General features: G+C 43.8%; 1 long non-coding RNA gene across 1 annotated transcript in view; it reads right to left on the bottom strand.

Moving 5' to 3' along the window:
* LOC137220951 (uncharacterized) overlaps positions 1-20,803 on the bottom strand; it is a 199,631-nt gene that overhangs the window by 167,518 nt on the left and 11,310 nt on the right. Inside the window, exon 2 of the long non-coding RNA XR_010941855.1 lies at positions 11,493-11,578. This is a non-coding gene — a long non-coding RNA (uncharacterized lncRNA). The remainder of the gene's footprint in view (positions 1-11,492; positions 11,579-20,803) is intronic.

Here is a 20,803-nt window from a genome sequence, read left to right as displayed (position 1 = left end):
CGTATGCGTTTTTTCCTGAATATATTCAGGAAAAAACGCATACGCCCTTTTGGGCCAACCAAGCAAGCTTGCAAAGGAAATCTGCACTACAATGAAGTCTCACTGCCACCCGGTCAAAAGGGCCATCTGAAAAAAGTATAAAATCCAGAAAGGCAGGACAGGCCATGGAGAACTGGGAGCCTTGTTATGCTGATGGGCGGGATGCAAATTGCCAACAGCCACTCTGGAGAAGTGTATGGTGTTTCCTGAAACATCTACAAAACAAAGCAACAGAGCCTAGGGCACTTCCACTTATGGTCCTATAGCTTAGGGAAATTAAAATCAAAAAGACACAGCCACCCCAAAGTTTGGGACGGCTCTGTTTACAAGAACCTCGTTTACAGTTCGAGTTCAATATCACAGAAAGTGAAAAATGGATAAAGAAGTTGTGGTAGGTACGTACAATGCAATATCACTCAGCAATGAAATCTATGTCATCAGGCCCATAGCAGCATAATGAGTGGATTCAGGTACGATGATTCTAAGTGAGATAAGTCACACAGAAAAAGAAACATCATAAGATATCACTACTACACGGAATGTAAACTTGGCTACACAGGAACAGAATTACAAAACAGAACAGGGTCTCAAATGTAGAAAACCAACTTATGCTTTCTTAAGGGGAAAGGTGAGTTGGGGTGCTGCATAAAACCAGAGATTGAAATTAGCACAGATACCGTTCCATAAGCCAAATATGTAATAGACAAGAGCTACTCCTTTCTCAACCAAGTGGAATCAACACCCCATATTAAACGCCTAAGAATATACCTGACTAGTAAGAATCTTAAAACCTATGGATTTCTATGTCTCCGAAAGAGAATCAAGCGTGTGTACAGCGGCATAAACGCAGCAGTGATAGGATTGGTGAGGTTCGGTGAGCAAATGCAGACCCTTTGAAGTCATATTGCATGGTACCCATTCCATGGGTCTCAACTCTCCAGGTTTAAGGGATTCTTCCTTCAGCTAAAACATGCATTTGGAACCCAGAGTATGATCCACCGTGTGATCGGGAAACGTGTTCAAATGTGTCTCAGGTTTCGTCCCCTGGTACTCGGGTGCAACATTCCAGACGCTTTACTAACACTCTCCCCACTTGGAGAGTCAGTGCCTTTAACCTCCTGTTTGGCCCAGTTTGCAATTTCTGCGGAAAATGAACAGGAATAGGGAGAACCAATGAGAGACTAGCTGGAGGTGTCTGGACGGGCAAATTTAACTCTCATTTCCCACCAGGAAGAGGAATTAACCAAAGGCTCAGCATGCCATTCCGGAACCACACTAGGGCCTGAAGCAATGCTGCGGTGTTGCGGCCAGCTCACAAGAAAGCAAGTTGAAGAAAGGAGCTCAGGGGCACTGTAATTCACAAACCTGCAGAGTTATAAATGACAGCTATCGTCCAAAAATATATTGAAGTAAGGCTGCCAAGAGGACTTGAAAGCGGGGCAGAATTGCAGGAAACCGGTTTCAGGAGGTAGACTGGAATTGCATGTAAAGCATAGGAAAAGAGGCAGAACGTCCACAATGATGCACTTGGCCAAAAAGGGCGTATGCGTTTTTTCCTGAATATATTCAGGAAAAAACGCATAGGCCCTTTTTGGCCAACCAAGCAAGCTTGCAAAGGAAATCTGCACTACAATGAAGTCTCACTGCCCCCCGGTCAAAAGGGCCATCTGAAAAAAGTGTAACATCCAGAAAGGCAGGAAAGGCCATGGAGAACTGGGAGCCTTGTTATGCTGATGGGCGGGATGTAAATTGCCAACAGCCACTCTGGAGAAGTGTATGGTGTTTCCTGAAACATCTAAAAAACAAAGCAACAGAGCCTAGGACATTTCCACTTATGGTCCTATAGCTTAGGGAAATTAAAATAAAAAAGACACAGTCACCCCAAAGTTTGGGACAGCTCTGTTTACAAGAACCTCGTTTACGGTACAAGTTCTATATCACAGAAAGCGAAAAATGGATAAAGAAGTTGTGGTACTTACGTACAATGCAATATCACTCAGCAATGAAATGTATGTCATCAGGCCCGTAACAGCATAATGAGTGGATTCAGGTACGATGATTCTAAGTAAGATAAGTCACACAGAAAAAGAAACATCATAAGATATCACTACTACACGGAATGTAAACTTGGCTACACAGGAACTGAATTACAAAACAGAACAGGGTGTCAAATGTAGAAAACCAACTTATGCTTGCTTAAGGGGAAAGGTGAGTTGGGGTGCTGCATAAAACCAGAGATTGAAATTACCACAGATACCGTTCCACAAGCCAAATATGTAATAGACAAGATCTACTCCTTGCTCAACGAAGAGGACACAACACCCCATATTAAACGCCTAAGAATATACCTGACTAGTAAGAATCTTAAAACCTATGGACTTATTTGTCTCCAAAAGAGAATCAAGCGTGTGTACAGCGGCATAAGCACAGCAGTGATAGGATTGGTGACGTTCGGTGAGCAAATGCAGACCCTTTGAAGTCATATTGCGTGGTACCTATTCCTTGGGTCTCAACTTTCCAGGTTTAAGGGATTCTTCCTTCAGCTAAAACATGCATGTGGAACCCAGAGTATGATCCACCGTGTGATCGGAAAACGTGTTCAAATGTGTCAGTTTTCGTCCGCTGGTACTCGGGTGCAACATTCCAGATGCTTTACTAACACTCTCCCCACTTGGAGAGTCAGTGCCTTTAACCTCCTGTTTGGCCCAGTTCGCAATTTCTGCGGAAGATGAACAGGAATAGGGAGAACCAATGAGAGACTAGCTGGAGGTGTCTGGACGGGCAAATTTAACTCTCATTTCCCACCAGGAAGAGGAATTAAACAAAGGCTCAGCGTGCCATTCCGGAACCACCCTATGTCCTGAAGCAATCCTGCGGTGTTGCGGCCAGCTCACAAGAAAGCGAGTTGAAGAAAGGAGCTCAGGGGCACTGTATTTCACAAACCTGCAGAGTTAAAAATGACAGCTATCGTCCAAAAATATATTGAAGTAAGGGTACCAAGAGGACTTGAAAGCGGGGCAGAATTGTAGGAAACCGATTTCAGGAGGTAGACTGGAATTGCATGTAAAGCATAGGAAAAGAGGCAGAACGTCCACAATGATGCACTTGGCCAAAAAGGGCGTATGCGTTTTTTCCTGAATATATTCAGGAAAAAACGCATACGCCCTTTTTGGCCAACCAAGCAAGCTTGCAAAGGAAATCTGCACTACAATGAAGTCTCACTGCCCCCCGGTCAATAGGGCCATCTGAAAAAAGTGTAAAATCCAGAAAGGCAGGACAGGCCATGGAGAACTGGGAGCCTTGTTATGCTGATGGGCGGGATGTAAATTGCCAACAGCCACTCTGGAGAAGTGTATGGTGTTTCCTGAAACATCTAAAAAACAAAGCAACAGAGCCTAGGGCACTTCCACTTATGGTCCTATAGCTTAGGGAAATTAAAATCAAAAAGACACAGCCACCCCAAAGTTTGGGACGGCTCTGTTTACAAGAACCTCGTTTACAGTACGAGTTCAATATCACAGAAAGTGAAAAATGGACAAAGATTTTGTGGTACTTACGTACAATGCAATATCACTCAGCAATGAAATCTATATCATCAGGCCCGTAGTAGCATAATGAGTGGATTCAGGTACGATGATTCTAAGTGAGATAAGTCACACAGAAAAAGAAACATCATAAGATATCACTACTACACGGAATGTAAACTTGGCTACACAGAAACTGAATTACAAAACAGAACACGGTCTCAAATGTAGAAAACCAACTTATGCTTGCTTAAGGGGAAAGGTGAGTTGGGGTTCTGCATAAAACCAGAGATTGAAATTAGCACAGATACCATTCCATAAGCCAAATATGTAATAGACAAGAGCTACTCCTTGCTCAACGAAGTGGACTCTACACCCCATATTAATCGCCTAAGAATATACCTGACTAGTAATAATCTTAAAACCTATGGATTTATATGTCTCCAAAAGAGAATCAAGCATGTGTACAGCGGCATAAACGCAGCAGTGATAGGATTGGTGAGGTTTGATGAGCAAATGCAGACCCTTTGAAGTCATATTGCATGGTAGCCATTCCATGGGTCTCAACTCTCCAGGTTTAAGGGATTCTTCCTTCAGCTAAAACATGCATGTGGAACCCAGAGTATGATCCACCGTGTGATCGGGAAACGTGTTCAAATGTGTCTCAGTTTTTGTCCCCTGGTACTCGGGTGCAACATTCCAGACGCTTTACTAACACTCTCCCCACTTGGAGAGACAGTGCCTTTAACCTCCTGTTTGGCCCAGTTTGCAATTTCTGCAGAAAATGAACAGAAATAGGGAGAACCAATGAGAGACTAGCTGGAGGTGTCTGGATGGGCAAATTTAACTCTCATTTCCCACCAGGAAGAGGAATTAACCAAAGACTCAGCGTGCCATGCCGGAACCACACTAGGGCCTGAAGCAATGCTGCGGTGTTGCGGCCAGCTCACAAAAAAGCGAGTTGAAGAAAGGAGCTCAGGGGCACTGTAATTCACAAACCTGCAGAGTTAAAAATGACAGCTATCGTCCAAAAATATATTGAAGTAAGGCTGCCAAGAGGACTTGAAAGCGGGGCAGAATTGCAGGAAACCGATTTCAGGAGGTAGACTGGAATTGCATGTAAAGCATAGGAAAAGAGGCAGAACGTCCACAATGATGCACTTGGCCAAAAAGGGCGTATGCGTTTTTTCCTGAATATATTCAGGAAAAAACGCATACGCCCTTTTTGGCCAACCAAGCAAGCTTGCAAAGGAAATCTGCACTACAATGAAGTCTCACTGCCCCCCGGTCAAAAGGGCCATCTGAAAAAAGTATAACATCCAGAAAGGCAGGACAGGCCATGGAGAACTGGGAGCCTTGTTATGCTGATGGGCGGGATGTAAATTGCCAACAGCCACTCTGGAGAAGTGTATGGTGTTTCCTGAAACATCTAAAAAACAAAGCAACAGAGCCTAGGGCACTTCCACTTATGGTCCTATAGCTTAGGGAAATTAAAATCAAAAAGACACAGCCACCCCAAAGTTTGGGCCGGCTCTGTTTACAAGAATCTCGTTTATGGTACAAGTTCAATATCGCAGAAAGTGAAAAATGGATAAAGAAGTTGTGGTACTTACGTACAATGCAATATCACTCAGGAATGAAATCTATGTCATCAGGCCCGTAGCAGCATAATGAGTGGATTCAGGTACGATGATTCTAAGTGAAATAAGTCACACAGAAAAAGAAACATCATAAGATATCACTAATACACGGAATGTAAACTTGGCTACACAGGAACTGAATTACAAAACAGAACAGGATCTCAAATGTAGAAAACCAACTTATGCTTGCTTAAGGGGAAAGGTGAGTTGGGGTGCTGCATAAAACCAGAGATTGAAATTAGCACAGATACCATTCCATAAGCCAAATATGTAATAGACAAGAGCTACTCCTTGCTCAACGAAGTGGACTCAACACCCCATATTAAATGCCTAAGAATATACCTGACTAGTAAGAATCTTAACACCTATGGATTTATATGTCTCCGAAAGAGAATCAAGCGTGTGTACAGCGGCATAAATGCAGCAGTGATAGGATTGGTGAGGTTCGGTGAGCAAATGCAGACCCTTTGAAGTCATATTGCATGGTACCCATTCCATGGGTCTCAACTCTCCAGGTTTAAGGGATTCTTCCTTCAGCTAAAACATGCATGTGGAACCCAGAGTATGATCAACCGTGTGATCGGGAAACGTGTTCAAATGTGTCTCAGTTTTTGTCCCCTGGTACTCGGGTGCAACATTCCAGACGCTTTACTAACACTCTCCCCACTTGGAGAGACAGTGCCTTTAACCTCCTGTTTGGCCCAGTTTGCAATTTCTGCGGAAAATGAACAGAAATAGGGAGAACCAATGAGAGACTAGCTGGAGGTGTCTGGATGGGCAAATTTAACTCTCATTTCCCACCAGGAAGAGGAATTAACCAAAGGCTCAGCGTGCCATGCCGGAACCACACTAGGGCCTGAAGCAATGCTGCGGTGTTGCGGCCAGCTCACAAAAAAGCGAGTTGAAGAAAGGAGCTCAGGGGCACTGTAATTCACAAACCTGCAGAGTTAAAAATGACAGCTATCGTCCAAAAATATATTGAAGTAAGGCTGCCAAGAGGACTTGAAAGCGGGGCAGAATTGCAGGAAACCGATTTCAGGAGGTAGACTGGAATTGCATGTAAAGCATAGGAAAAGAGGCAGAACGTCCACAATGATGCACTTGGCCAAAAAGGGCGTATGCGTTTTTTCCTGAATATATTCAGGAAAAAACGCATACGCCCTTTTGGGCCAACCAAGCAAGCTTGCAAAGGAAATCTGCACTACAATGAAGTCTCACTGCCCCCCGGTCAAAAGGGCCATCTGAAAAAAGTATAAAATCCAGAAAGGCAGGACAGGCCATGGAGAACTGGGAGCCTTGTTATGCTGATGGGCGGGATGTAAATTGCCAATAGCCTCTCTGGAGAAGTGTATGGTGTTTCCTGAAACATCTATAAAACAAAGCAACAGAGCCTAGGGCACTTCCACTTATGGTCGTATAGCTTAGGGAAATTAAAATCAAAAAGACACAGCCACCATAAAGTTTGGGACGGCTCTGTTTACAAGAACCTCGTTTACGGTACAAGTTCAATATCACAGAAAGCCAAGAATGGATAAAGAATTTGTGGTACTTACGTACAATGCAATATCACTCAGCAATGAAATGTATATCATCAGGCCCGAAGCAGCATAATGAGTGGATTCAGGTACGATGATTCTAAGTGAAATAAGTCACACAGAAAAAGAAACATCATAAGATATCACTACTACATGGAATGTTACCTTGGCTACACAGGAACTGAATTACAAAACAGAACAGGGTCTCAAATGTAGAAAACCAACTTATGCTTGCTTAAGGGGAAAGGTGAGTTGGGGTGCTGCATAAAACCAGAGATTGAAATTAGCACAGATACCGTTCCATAATCCAAATATGTAATAGACAAGAGCTACTCCTTGCTCAACGAAGTGGACTCTACACCCCATATTAATCGCCTAAGAATATACCTGACTAGTAATAATCTTAAAACCTATGGATTTATATGTCTCCAAAAGAGAATCAAGCATGTGTACAGCGGCATAAACGCAGCAGTGATAGGATTGGTGAGGTTTGATGAGCAAATGCAGACCCTTTGAAGTCATATTGCATGGTAGCCATTCCATGGGTCTCAACTCTCCAGGTTTAAGGGATTCTTCCTTCAGCTAAAACATGCATGTGGAACCCAGAGTATGATCCACCGTGTGATCGGGAAACGTGTTCAAATGTGTCTCAGTTTTTGTCCCCTGGTACTCGGGTGCAACATTCCAGACGCTTTACTAACACTCTCCCCACTTGGAGAGACAGTGCCTTTAACCTCCTGTTTGGCCCAGTTTGCAATTTCTGCAGAAAATGAACAGAAATAGGGAGAACCAATGAGAGACTAGCTGGAGGTGTCTGGATGGGCAAATTTAACTCTCATTTCCCACCAGGAAGAGGAATTAACCAAAGACTCAGCGTGCCATGCCGGAACCACACTAGGGCCTGAAGCAATGCTGCGGTGTTGCGGCCAGCTCACAAAAAAGCGAGTTGAAGAAAGGAGCTCAGGGGCACTGTAATTCACAAACCTGCAGAGTTAAAAATGACAGCTATCGTCCAAAAATATATTGAAGTAAGGCTGCCAAGAGGACTTGAAAGCGGGGCAGAATTGCAGGAAACCGATTTCAGGAGGTAGACTGGAATTGCATGTAAAGCATAGGAAAAGAGGCAGAACGTCCACAATGATGCACTTGGCCAAAAAGGGCGTATGCGTTTTTTCCTGAATATATTCAGGAAAAAACGCATACGCCCTTTTTGGCCAACCAAGCAAGCTTGCAAAGGAAATCTGCACTACAATGAAGTCTCACTGCCCCCCGGTCAAAAGGGCCATCTGAAAAAAGTATAACATCCAGAAAGGCAGGACAGGCCATGGAGAACTGGGAGCCTTGTTATGCTGATGGGCGGGATGTAAATTGCCAACAGCCACTCTGGAGAAGTGTATGGTGTTTCCTGAAACATCTAAAAAACAAAGCAACAGAGCCTAGGGCACTTCCACTTATGGTCCTATAGCTTAGGGAAATTAAAATCAAAAAGACACAGCCACCCCAAAGTTTGGGCCGGCTCTGTTTACAAGAATCTCGTTTATGGTACAAGTTCAATATCGCAGAAAGTGAAAAATGGATAAAGAAGTTGTGGTACTTACGTACAATGCAATATCACTCAGGAATGAAATCTATGTCATCAGGCCCGTAGCAGCATAATGAGTGGATTCAGGTACGATGATTCTAAGTGAAATAAGTCACACAGAAAAAGAAACATCATAAGATATCACTAATACACGGAATGTAAACTTGGCTACACAGGAACTGAATTACAAAACAGAACAGGATCTCAAATGTAGAAAACCAACTTATGCTTGCTTAAGGGGAAAGGTGAGTTGGGGTGCTGCATAAAACCAGAGATTGAAATTAGCACAGATACCATTCCATAAGCCAAATATGTAATAGACAAGAGCTACTCCTTGCTCAACGAAGTGGACTCAACACCCCATATTAAATGCCTAAGAATATACCTGACTAGTAAGAATCTTAACACCTATGGATTTATATGTCTCCGAAAGAGAATCAAGCGTGTGTACAGCGGCATAAATGCAGCAGTGATAGGATTGGTGAGGTTCGGTGAGCAAATGCAGACCCTTTGAAGTCATATTGCATGGTACCCATTCCATGGGTCTCAACTCTCCAGGTTTAAGGGATTCTTCCTTCAGCTAAAACATGCATGTGGAACCCAGAGTATGATCAACCGTGTGATCGGGAAACGTGTTCAAATGTGTCTCAGTTTTTGTCCCCTGGTACTCGGGTGCAACATTCCAGACGCTTTACTAACACTCTCCCCACTTGGAGAGACAGTGCCTTTAACCTCCTGTTTGGCCCAGTTTGCAATTTCTGCGGAAAATGAACAGAAATAGGGAGAACCAATGAGAGACTAGCTGGAGGTGTCTGGATGGGCAAATTTAACTCTCATTTCCCACCAGGAAGAGGAATTAACCAAAGGCTCAGCGTGCCATGCCGGAACCACACTAGGGCCTGAAGCAATGCTGCGGTGTTGCGGCCAGCTCACAAAAAAGCGAGTTGAAGAAAGGAGCTCAGGGGCACTGTAATTCACAAACCTGCAGAGTTAAAAATGACAGCTATCGTCCAAAAATATATTGAAGTAAGGCTGCCAAGAGGACTTGAAAGCGGGGCAGAATTGCAGGAAACCGATTTCAGGAGGTAGACTGGAATTGCATGTAAAGCATAGGAAAAGAGGCAGAACGTCCACAATGATGCACTTGGCCAAAAAGGGCGTATGCGTTTTTTCCTGAATATATTCAGGAAAAAACGCATACGCCCTTTTGGGCCAACCAAGCAAGCTTGCAAAGGAAATCTGCACTACAATGAAGTCTCACTGCCCCCCGGTCAAAAGGGCCATCTGAAAAAAGTATAAAATCCAGAAAGGCAGGACAGGCCATGGAGAACTGGGAGCCTTGTTATGCTGATGGGCGGGATGTAAATTGCCAATAGCCTCTCTGGAGAAGTGTATGGTGTTTCCTGAAACATCTATAAAACAAAGCAACAGAGCCTAGGGCACTTCCACTTATGGTCGTATAGCTTAGGGAAATTAAAATCAAAAAGACACAGCCACCATAAAGTTTGGGACGGCTCTGTTTACAAGAACCTCGTTTACGGTACAAGTTCAATATCACAGAAAGCCAAGAATGGATAAAGAATTTGTGGTACTTACGTACAATGCAATATCACTCAGCAATGAAATGTATATCATCAGGCCCGAAGCAGCATAATGAGTGGATTCAGGTACGATGATTCTAAGTGAAATAAGTCACACAGAAAAAGAAACATCATAAGATATCACTACTACATGGAATGTTACCTTGGCTACACAGGAACTGAATTACAAAACAGAACAGGGTCTCAAATGTAGAAAACCAACTTATGCTTGCTTAAGGGGAAAGGTGAGTTGGGGTGCTGCATAAAACCAGAGATTGAAATTAGCACAGATACCGTTCCATAATCCAAATATGTAATAGACAAGAGCTACTCCTTGCTCAACGAAGAGGACTCAACACCCCATATTAAACGTCTAAGAATATACCTGACTAGGAAGAATCTTAAAATCTATGGATTTATATGTCTCCGAAAGAGAATCAAGCGTGTGTACAGTGGCATAAGCGCAGCAGTGATAGGATTGGTGAGGATCGGTGAGCCAATGCAGAACCTTTGAAGTCATATTGCATGGTACCCATTCCATGGGTCTCAACTCTCCAGGTTTAAGGGATTCTTCCTTCAGCTAAAACATGCATGTGGATCCCAGAGTATGATCCACCGTGTGATCGGGAAACGTGTTCAAATGTGTCTCAGTTTTTGTCCCCTGGTACTCGGGTGCAACATTCCAGACGCTTTACTAAAACTCTCCCCACTTGGAGAGTCAGTGCCTTTAACCTCCTGTTTGGCCCAGTTTGCAATTTCTGTGGAAAATGAACAGGAATAGGGAGAACCAATGAGAGACTAGCTGGAGGTGTCTGGACGGGCAAATTTAACTCTCATTTCCCACCAGGAAGAGGAATTAACCAAAGGCTCAGCGTGCCATACCGGAACCACACTAGGGCCTGAAGCAATCCTGCGGTGTTGCGGCCAGCTCACAAGAAAGCGAGTTGAAGAAAGGAGCTCAGGGGCACTGTAATTCACAAACCTGCAGAGTTATAAATGACAGCTATTGTCCAAAAATATATTGAAGTAAGGCTGCCAAGAGGACTCGAAAGCGGGGCAGAATTGCAGGAATCCGATTTCAGGAGGTAGACTGGAATTGCATGTAAAGCATAGGAAAAGAGGCAGAACGTCCACAATGATGCACTTGGCCAAAAAGGGCGTATGCGTTTTTTCTTGAATATATTCAGGAAAAAACGCATACGCCCTTTTTGGCCAACCAAGCAAGCTTGCAAAGGAAATCTGCAGTATAATGAAGTCTCACTGCCCCCCAGTCAAAAGGGCCATCTGAAAAAAGTGTAAAATCCAGAAAGGCAGGACAGCTCATGGAGAATTGGGAGCCTTGTTATGCTGATGGGCGGGATGTAAATTGCCAACAGCCAGTCTGGAGAAGTGTATGGTGTTTCCTGAAACATCTAAAAAACAAAGCAACAGAGCCTAGGGCACTTCCACTTATGGTCGTATAGCTTAGGGAAATTAAAATCAAAAAGACACAGCCACCCCAAAGTTTGGGACGGCTCTGTTTACAAGAACCTCGTTTACGGTACAAGTTCAATATCACAGAAAGCGAAAAATGGATAAAGAAGTTGTGGTACTTACGTACAATGCAATATCACTCAGCAATGAAATCTATGTCATCAGGCCCATAGCAGCATAATGAGTGGATTCAGGTATGATGATTCTAAGTGAGATAAGTCACACAGAAAAAGAAACATCATAAGATATCACTAATACACGGAATGTAAACTTGGCTACACAGGAACTGAATTACAAAACAGAACAAGGTCTCAAATGTAGAAAACCAACTTATGCTTGCTTAAGGGGAAAGGTGAGTTGGGGTGCTGCATAAAACCAGAGATTGAAATTAGCACAGATACCGTTCCATAAGCCAAATATGTAATAGACAAGAGCTACTCCTTGCTCAACGAAGAGGACTCAACACCCCATATTAAACGTCTAAGAATATACCTGACTAGTAAGAATCTTAAAATCTATGGATTTATATGTCTCCGAAAGAGAATCAAGCGTGTGTACAGTGGCATAAGCGCAGCAGTGATAGGATTGGTGAGGTTCGGTGAGCCAATGCAGAACCTTTGAAGTCATATTGAATGGTACCCATTCCATGGGTCTCAACTCTCCAGGTTTAAGGGATTCTTCCTTCAGCTAAAACATGCATGTGGAACCCAGAGTATGATCCACCGTGTGATCGGGAAACGTGTTCAAATGTGTCTCAGGTTTCGTCCCCTGGTACTCGGGTGCAACATTCCAGACGCTTTACTAACACTCTCCCCACTTGGAGAGTCAGTGCCTTTAACCTCCTGTTTGGCCCAGTTTGCAATTTCTGCGGAAAATGAACAGGAATAGGGAGAACCAATGAGAGACTAGCTGGAGGTGCCTGTACGGGCAAATTTAACTCTCATTTCCCACCAGGAAGAGGAATTAACCAAAGGCTCAGCGTGCCATGCGGGAACCACACTAAGGCCTGAAGCAATCCTGCGGTGTTGCGGCCAGCTCACAAGAAAGCGAGTTGAAGAAAGGAGCTCAGAGGCACTGTAATTCACAAACCTGCAGAGTTATAAATGACAGCTATCGTCCAAAAATATATTGAAGTAAGGCTGCCAAGAGGACTTGAAAGCGGGGCAGAATTGCAGGAAACCGATTTCAGGAGGTAGACTGGAATTGCATGTAAAGCATAGGAAAAGAGGCAGAACGTCCACAATGATGCACTTGGCCAAAAAGGGCGTATGCGTTTTTTCCTGAATATATTCAGGAAAAAACGCATACGCCCTTTTTGGCCAACCAAGCAAGCTTGCAAAGGAAATCTGCACTACAATGAAGTCTCACTGCCCCCCAGTCAAAAGGGCCATCTGAAAAAAGTGTAACATCCAGAAAGGCAGGACAGGCCATGGAGACATGGGAGCCTTGTTATGCTGATGGGCGGGATGTAAATTGCCAACAGCCACTCTGGAGAAGTGTATGGTGTTTCCTGAAACATCTACAAAACAAAGCAAAAGAGCCTAGGGCACTTCCACTTATGGTCCTATAGCTTAGGGAAATTAAAATCAAAAAGACACAGCCACCCCAAAGTTTGGGACGGCTCTGTTTACAAGAACCTCGTTTACGGTACAAGTTCAATATCGCAGAAAGCGAAAAATGGATAAAGAAGTTGTGGTACTTACGTACAATGCAATATCACTCAGCAATGAAATCTATGTCATCAGGCCCGTAGCAGCATAATGAGTGGATTCAGGTACGATGATTCTAAGTGAGATAAGTCACACAGAAAAAGAAACATCATAAGATATCACTACTACACGGAATGTAAACTTGGCTACACAGGAACTGAATTACAAAACAGAACAGGGTGTCAAATGTAGAAAACCAACTTATGCTTGCTTAAGGGGAAAGGTGAGTTGGGGTGCTGCATAAAACCAGAGATTGAAATTAGCACAGATACCGTTCCACAAGCCAAATATGTAATAGACAAGATCTACTCCTTGCTCAACGAAGAGGACACAACACCCCATATTAAACGCCTAAGAATATACCTGACTAGTAAGAATCTTAAAACCTATGGACTTATTTGTCTCCGAAAGAGAATCAAGCGTGTGTACAGCGGCATAAGCGCAGCAGTGATAGGATTGGTGACGTTCGGTGAGCAAATGCAGACCCTTTGAAGTCATATTGCGTGGTACCTATTCCTTGGGTCTCAACTTTCCAGGTTTAAGGGATTCTTCCTTCAGATAAAACATGCATGTGGAACCCAGAGTATGATCCACCGTGTGATCGGAAAACGTGTTCAAATGTGTCAGTTTTCGTCCGCTGGTACTCGGGTGCAACATTCCAGATGCTTTACTAACACTCTCCCCACTTGGAGAGTCAGTGCCTTTAACCTCCTGTTTGGCCCAGTTCGCAATTTCTGCGGAAGATGAACAGGAATAGGGAGAACCAATGAGAGACTAGCTGGAGGTGTCTGGACGGGCAAATTTAACTCTCATTTCCCACCAGGAAGAGGAATTAAACAAAGGCTCAGCGTGCCATTCCGGAACCACCCTATGTCCTGAAGCAATGCTGCGGTGTTGCGGCCAGCTCACAAGAAAGCGAGTTGAAGAAAGGAGCTCAGGGGCACTGTATTTCACAAACCTGCAGAGTTAAAAATGACAGCTATCGTCCAAAAATATATTGAAGTAAGGGTACCAAGAGGACTTGAAAGCGGGGCAGAATTGTAGGAAACCGATTTCAGGAGGTAGACTGGAATTGCATGTAAAGCATAGGAAAAGAGGCAGAACGTCCACAATGATGCACTTGGCCAAAAAGGGCGTATGCGTTTTTTCCTGAATATATTCAGGAAAAAACGCATACGCCCTTTTTGGCCAACCAAGCAAGCTTGCAAAGGAAATCTGCACTACAATGAAGTCTCACTGCCCCCCGGTCAATAGGGCCATCTGAAAAAAGTGTAAAATCCAGAAAGGCAGGACAGGCCATGGAGAACTGGGAGCCTTGTTATGCTGATGGGCGGGATGTAAATTGCCAACAGCCACTCTGGAGAAGTGTATGGTGTTTCCTGAAACATCTAAAAAACAAAGCAACAGAGCCTAGGGCACTTCCACTTATGGTCCTATAGCTTAGGGAAATTAAAATCAAAAAGACACAGCCACCCCAAAGTTTGGGATGGCTCTGTTTACAAGAACCTCGTTTACAGTACGAGTTCAATATCACAGAAAGTGAAAAATGGACAAAGATTTTGTGGTACTTACGTACAATGCAATATCACTCAGCAATGAAATCTATATCATCAGGCCCGTAGCAGCATAATGAGTGGATTCAGGTACGATGATTCTAAGTGAGATAAGTCACACAGAAAAAGAAACATCATAAGATATCACTACTACACGGAATGTAAACTTGGCTACACAGGAACTGAATTACAAAACAGAACAGGATCTCAAATGTAGAAAACCAACTTATGCTTGCTTAAGGGGAAAGGTGAGTTGGGGTGCTGCATAAAACCAGAGATTGAAATTAGCACAGATACCATTCCATAAGCCAAATAGGTAATAGACAAGAGCTACTCCTTGCTCAACGAAGTGGACTCAACACCCCATATTAAATGCCTAAGAATATACCTGACTAGTAAGAATCTTAACACCTATGGATTTATATGTCTCCGAAAGAGAATCAAGCGTGTGTACAGCGGCATAAATGCAGCAGTGATAGGATTGGTGAGGTTCGGTGAGCAAATGCAGACCCTTTGAAGTCATATTGCATGGTACCCATTCCATGGGTCTCAACTCTCCAGGTTTAAGGGATTCTTCCTTCAGCTAAAACATGCATGTGGAACCCAGAGTATGATCCACCGTGTGATTGGGAAACGTGTTCAAATGTGTCTCAGTTTTCGTCCCCTGGTACTCGGGTGCAACATTCCAGTCGCTTTACTAACACTCTCCCCACTTGGAGAGTCAGTGCCTTTAACCTCCTGTTTGGCCCAGTTTGCAATTTCTGTGGAAAATGAACAGAAATAGGGAGAACCAATGAGAGACTAGCTGGAAGTGTCTGGACGGGCAAATTTAACTCTCATTTCCCACCAGGAAGAGGAATTAACCAAAGGCTCAGCGTGCCATGCCGGAACCACACTAGGGCCTGAAGCCATGCTGCGGTGTTGCGGCCAGCTCACAAGAAAGCGAGTTGAAGAAAGGAGCTCAGGGGCACTGTAATTCACAAACCTGCAGAGTTATAAATGACAGCTATCGTCCAAAAATATATTGAAGTAAGGCTGCCAAGAGGACTTGAAAGTGGGGCAGAATTGCAGGAAACCGATTTCAGGAGGTAGACTGGAATTGCATGTAAAGCATAGGAAAAGAGGCAGAACGTCCACAATGATGCACTTGGCCAAAAAGGGCGTATGCGTTTTTTCCTGAATATATTCAGGAAAAAACGCATACGCCCTTTTTGGCCAACCAAGCAAGCTTGCAAAGGAAATCTGCACTACAATGAAGTCTCACTGCCCCCCGGTCAAAAGGGCCATCTGAAAAAAGTATAAAATCCAGAAAGGCAGGACAGGCCATGGAGAACTGGGAGCCTTGTTATGCTGATGGGCGGGATGTAAATTGCCAATAGCCTCTCTGGAGAAGTGTATGGTGTTTCCTGAAACATCTACAAAACAAAGCAACAGAGCCTAGGGCACTTCCACTTATGGTCGTATAGCTTAGGGAAATTAAAATCAAAAAGACACAGCCACCATAAAGTTTGGGACGGCTCTGTTTACAAGAACCTCGTTTACGGTACAAGTTCAATATCACAGAAAGCGAAAAATGGATAAAGAAGTTGTGGTAGGTACGTACAATGCAATATCACTCAGCAATGAAATCTATGTCATCAGGCCCATAGCAGCATAATGAGTGGATTTAGGTACGATGATTCTAAGTGAGATAAGTCACACAGAAAAAGAAACATCATAAGATATCACTACTACACGGAATGTAAACATGGCTACACAGGAATAGAATTACAAAACAGAACAGGGTCTCAAATGTAGAAAACCAACTTATGCTTTCTTAAGGGGAAAGGTGAGTTGGGGTGCTGCATAAAACCAGAGATTGAAATTAGCACAGATACCGTTCCATAAGCCAAATATGTAATAGACAAGAGCTACTCCTTTCTCAACCAAGTGGAATCAACACCCCATATTAAACGCCTAAGAATATACCTGACTAGTAAGAATCTTAAAACCTATGGATTTCTATGTCTCCGAAAGAGAATCAAGCGTGTGTACAGCGGCATAAACGCAGCAGTGATAGGATTGGTGAGGTTCGGTGAGCAAATGCAGACCCTTTGAAGTCATATTGCATGGTACCCATTCCATGGGTCTCAACTCTCCAGGTTTAAGGGATTCTTCCTTCAGCTAAAACATGCATTTGGAACCCAGAGTATGATCCACCGTGTGATCGGGAAACGTGTTCAAATGTGTCTCAGGTTTCGTCCCCTGGTACTCGGGTGCAACATCCAGACGCTTTACTAACACTCTCCCCACTTGGAGAGTCAGTGCCTTTAACCTCCTGTTTGGCCCAGTTTGCAATTTCTGCGGAAAATGAACAGGAATAGGGAGAACCAATGAGAGACTAGCTGGAGGTGTCTGGACGGGCAAATTTAACTCTCATTTCCCACCAGGAAGAGGAATTAACCAAAGGCTCAGCATGCCATTCCAGAACCACACTAGGGCCTGAAGCAATGCTGCGGTGTTGCGGCCAGCTCACAAGAAAGCGAGTTGAAGAAAGGAGCTCAGGGGCACTGTAATTCACAAACCTGCAGAGTTATAAATGACAGCTATCGTCCAAAAATATATTGAAGTAAGGCTGCCAAGAGGACTTGAAAGCGGGGCAGAATTGCAGGAAACCGGTTTCAGGAGGTAGACTGGAATTGCATGTAAAGCATAGGAAAAGAGGCAGAACGTCCACAATGATGCACTTGGCCAAAAAGGGCGTATGCGTTTTTTCCTGAATATATTCAGGAAAAAACGCATACGCCCTTTTTGGCCAACCAAGCAAGCTTGCAAAGGAAATCTGCACTACATTGAAGTCTCACTGCCCCCCGGTCAAAAGGGCCATCTGAAAAAAGTGTAACATCCAGAAAGGCAGGACAGGCCATGGAGAACTGGGAGCATTGTTATGCTGATGGGCGGGATGTAAATTGCCAACAGCCACTCTGGAGAAGTGTATGGTGTTTCCTGAAACATCTAAAAAACAAAGCAACAGAGCCTAGGACATTTCCACTTATGGTCCTATAGCTTAGGGAAATTAAAATAAAAAAGACACAGTCACCCCAAAGTTTGGGACAGCTCTGTTTACAAGAACCTCGTTTACGGTACAAGTTCTATATCACAGAAAGCGAAAAATGGATAAAGAAGTTGTGGTACTTACGTACAATGCAATATCACTCAGCAATGAAATGTATGTCATCAGGCCCGTAACAGCATAATGAGTGGATTCAGGTACGATGATTCTAAGTAAGATAAGTCACACAGAAAAAGAAACATCATAAGATATCACTACTACACGGAATGTAAACTTGGCTACACAGGAACTGAATTACAAAACAGAACAGGGTGTCAAATGTAGAAAACCAACTTATGCTTGCTTAAGGGGAAAGGTGAGTTGGGGTGCTGCATAAAACCAGAGATTGAAATTAGCACAGATACCGTTCCACAAGCCAAATATGTAATAGACAAGATCTACTCCTTGCTCAACGAAGAGGACACAACACCCCATATTAAACGCCTAAGAATATACCTGACTAGTAAGAATCTTAAAACCTATGGACTTATTTGTCTCCGAAAGAGAATCAAGCGTGTGTACAGCGGCATAAGCGCAGCAGTGATAGGATTGGTGACGTTCGGTGAGCAAATGCAGACCCTTTGAAGTCATATTGCGTGGTACCTATTCCTTGGGTCTCAACTTTCCAGGTTTAAGGGATTCTTCCTTCAGATAAAACATGCATGTGGAACCCAGAGTATGATCCACCGTGTGATCGGAAAACGTGTTCAAATGTGTCAGTTTTCGTACGCTGGTACTCGGGTGCAACATTCCAGATGCTTTACTAACACTCTCCCCACTTGGAGAGTCAGTGCCTTTAACCTCCTGTTTGGCCCAGTTCGCAATTTCTGCGGAAGATGAACAGGAATAGGGAGAACCAATGAGAGACTAGCTGGAGGTGTCTGGACGGGCAAATTTAACTCTCATTTCCCACCAGGAAGAGGAATTAAACAAAGGCTCAGCGTGCCATTCCGGAACCACCCTATGTCCTGAAGCAATGCTGCGGTGTTGCGGCCAGCTCACAAGAAAGCGAGTTGAAGAAAGGAGCTCAGGGGCACTGTATTTCACAAACCTGCAGAGTTAAAAATGACAGCTATCGTCCAAAAATATATTGAAGTAAGGGTACCAAGAGGACTTGAAAGCGGGGCAGAATTGTAGGAAACCGATTTCAGGAGGTAGACTGGAATTGCATGTAAAGCATAGGAAAAGAGGCAGAACGTCCACAATGATGCACTTGGCCAAAAAGGGCGTATGCGTTTTTTCCTGAATATATTCAGGAAAAAACGCATACGCCCTTTTTGGCCAACCAAGCAAGCTTGCAAAGGAAATCTGCACTACAATGAAGTCTCACTGCCCCCCGGTCAATAGGGCCATCTGAAAAAAGTGTAAAATCCAGAAAGGCAGGACAGGCCATGGAGAACTGGGAGCCTTGTTATGCTGATGGGCGGGATGTAAATTGCCAACAGCCACTCTGGAGAAGTGTATGGTGTTTCCTGAAACATCTAAAAAACAAAGCAACAGAGCCTAGGGCACTTCCACTTATGGTCCTATAGCTTAGGGAAATTAAAATCAAAAAGACACAGCCACCCCAAAGTTTGGGATGGCTCTGTTTACAAGAACCTCGTTTACAGTACGAGTTCAATATCACAGAAAGTGAAAAATGGACAAAGATTTTGTGGTACTTACGTACAATGCAATATCACTCAGCAATGAAATCTATATCATCAGGCCCGTAGCAGCATAATGAGTGGATTCAGGTACGATGATTCTAAGTGAGATAAGTCACACAGAAAAAGAAACATCATAAGATATCACTACTACACGGAATGTAAACTTGGCTACACAGGAACTGAATTACAAAACAGAACAGGATCTCAAATGTAGAAAACCAACTTATGCTTGCTTAAGGGGAAAGGTGAGTTGGGGTGCTGCATAAAACCAGAGATTGAAATTAGCACAGATACCATTCCATAAGCCAAATAGGTAATAGACAAGAGCTACTCCTTGCTCAACGAAGTGGACTCTACACCCCATATTAAATGTCTAAGAATATACCTGACTAGTAAGAATCTTAACACCTATGGATTTATATGTCTCCGAAAGAGAATCAAGCGTGTGTACAGCGGCATAAATGCAGCAGTGATAGGATTGGTGAGGTTCGGTGAGCAAATGCAGACCCTTTGAAGTCATATTGCATGGTACCCATTCCATGGGTCTCAACTCTCCAGGTTTAAGGGATTCTTCCTTCAGCTAAAACATGCATGTGGAACCCAGAGTATGATCCACCGTGTGATTGGGAAACGTGTTCAAATGTGTCTCAGTTTTCGTCCCCTGGTACTCGGGTGCAACATTCCAGTCGCTTTACTAACACTCTCCCCACTTGGAGAGTCAGGGCCTTTAACCTCCTGTTTGGCCCAGTTTGCAAATTCTGCGGAAAATGAACAGAAATAGGGAGAACCAATGAGAGACTAGCTGGAGGTGTCTGGACGGGCAAATTTAACTCTCATTTCCCACCAGGAAGAGGAATTAACCAAAGGCTCAGCGTGCCATGCCGGAACCACACTAGGGCCTGAAGCCATGCTGCGGTGTTGCGGCCAGCTCACAAGAAAGCGAGTTGAAGAAAGGAGCTCAGGGGCACTGTAATTCACAAACCTGCAGAGTTATAAATGACAGCTATCGTCCAAAAATATATTGAAGTAAGGCTGCCAAGAGGACTTGAAAGTGGGGCAGAATTGCAGGAAACCGATTTCAGGAGGTAGACTGGAATTGCATGTAAAGCATAGGAAAAGAGGCAGAACGTCCACAATGATGCACTTGGCCAAAAAGGGCGTATGCGTTTTTTCCTGAATATATTCAGGAAAAAACGCATACGCCCTTTTGGGCCAACCAAGCAAGCTTGCAAAGGAAATCTGCACTACAATGAAGTCTCACTGCCCCCCGGTCAAAAGGGCCATCTGAAAAAAGTATAAAATCCAGAAAGGCAGGACAGGCCATGGAGAACTGGGAGCCTTGTTATGCTGATGGGCGGGATGTAAATTGCCAATAGCCTCTCTGGAGAAGTGTATGGTGTTTCCTGAAACATCTACAAAACAAAGCAA

The sequence above is a fragment of the Pseudorca crassidens genome, chromosome 3 (assembly GCF_039906515.1).
Source record: "Pseudorca crassidens isolate mPseCra1 chromosome 3, mPseCra1.hap1, whole genome shotgun sequence".
Classification (NCBI taxonomy): Eukaryota; Metazoa; Chordata; class Mammalia; order Artiodactyla; family Delphinidae; genus Pseudorca; species Pseudorca crassidens.
Note: the sequence above shows the minus strand (reverse complement) of the source record. Positions and strands in the feature narration are given on the sequence as shown.